The sequence below is a fragment of the Cyprinodon variegatus genome, unplaced genomic scaffold (genome assembly GCF_000732505.1).
Source record: "Cyprinodon variegatus isolate N-32 unplaced genomic scaffold, C_variegatus-1.0 Scaffold28, whole genome shotgun sequence".
NCBI lineage: Eukaryota > Metazoa > Chordata > Actinopteri > Cyprinodontiformes > Cyprinodontidae > Cyprinodon > Cyprinodon variegatus.
Genome location: NW_015150481.1, coordinates 15,366 through 16,783, shown reverse-complemented (window position 1 = coordinate 16,783; position 1,418 = coordinate 15,366).

Sequence of the window (1,418 nt, the reverse complement as noted above, 5' to 3'; positions counted from 1 at the left end):
CCAGAGCATAGAGGAAAACCTTCCTCGGATTTCAGCAAAGCATGCTGGGAGATGTAGTCAGCTGTCGGACCGTACAGCTGTAAGACCTTGCAGACAGTATTTGCAGCTGAACCCGTCCCAGAGACCATCAGAACTGGACCGAACTTCATGCTGCTCGCCGTCTACCTGTCACGGATTCACGTGCACGCGCTCAGAAACCCCTCCATACGAGCAAAGGCGCCGAAGCAGACATGTATAGCTGCACTCCGGAGCCCCTCGGCGGTGGTCGGAGTGTCCTCCTGCCGCCCCCGGAGCTCCTGCTCCGGCTCTGTGAGCTCACATGTGTCCGGAGTGAACAGGGCGGCACCCGGATGGGATAAAACACAGAGATTAATGGGAATAGAGGCTTTAATTTGACTCACCGAGCAGAGACCCTCAGCTACTCCGCCTGCTCCTCTGCTGCCTTCATGGCCCGCACTGAGAGTCGGAATTCTCCCCATCGACCACTGAGTCTTTGCTTGGACAGCATCTGGACAGATGCTGAATCATGTTATGATTATTAATCATGCTTTTATGTGTAAAACTATCATTCTGATGGGTGTTTATTTCCTTCATGGTGTTTTAACCTGATTCTACAGCTCGCCCCTCATCGGGAATTAATCTGCATCAGAGGTGAAAATAAAGTCAGTGAACCAACCATTCCTGCCCCTGATGATGAGTCTGATCCGACCTTCATTTAGAGAGGATTTTAAATTCATTCCGGCCTTTTCTCATTCAGTAACTGATAGTTGCATTTCAAGTTTCCGGAAACACCTGAACAGGTGAGTCAGAGCAGCAGGACTCTGCTTCGGTTCAGCTGCTTTTCTGCTGCAGCAAACGATGTGAAACAGAACCGGAGTGGTCCGTGAAGGCAGCATCCCGGTGGCGCTCATCGCCTCCTCTGAGCATGCGCACCGAGGATCAGTTTGTAAGACAGCAGAGGGAGCTGCTGCAATGCTGATAGCCCGAAAAAAGTGAAGCCATCGGCCGCCATATTGGTACTCCCTACTCCCACTGATGATGCACAGTCAGAGTGCCTCCATGTGCAGCATGTGGCTGCAAGAACAAGTAGTTTTCTGGCTGCATGAAGACGTTCCTCTGGTAATTTCCCAGTCAGTGGATGAACTAAGCAATAAATCCATCTATAGCTGATGGATCCTATAGGATAGTCTGTAGACTAACATTAGTCTGACTGAGTTAGCCATTGGGTCTAACGTTAGAAAATAGAAAGTAATTCACTGTGAAATGTCAATGTGGTCATTCTTTATGAAGTGGATGATGCTGTCGTTTTTGTAGTGCTTGTTGTATTTTCTCTCAACACATGTCATCTCAGGTCACTTTCCAGTTCACCAGATCATCCAGTCAGATTGATTCAAAGTTTTCTATCTAAGGAAAACCAG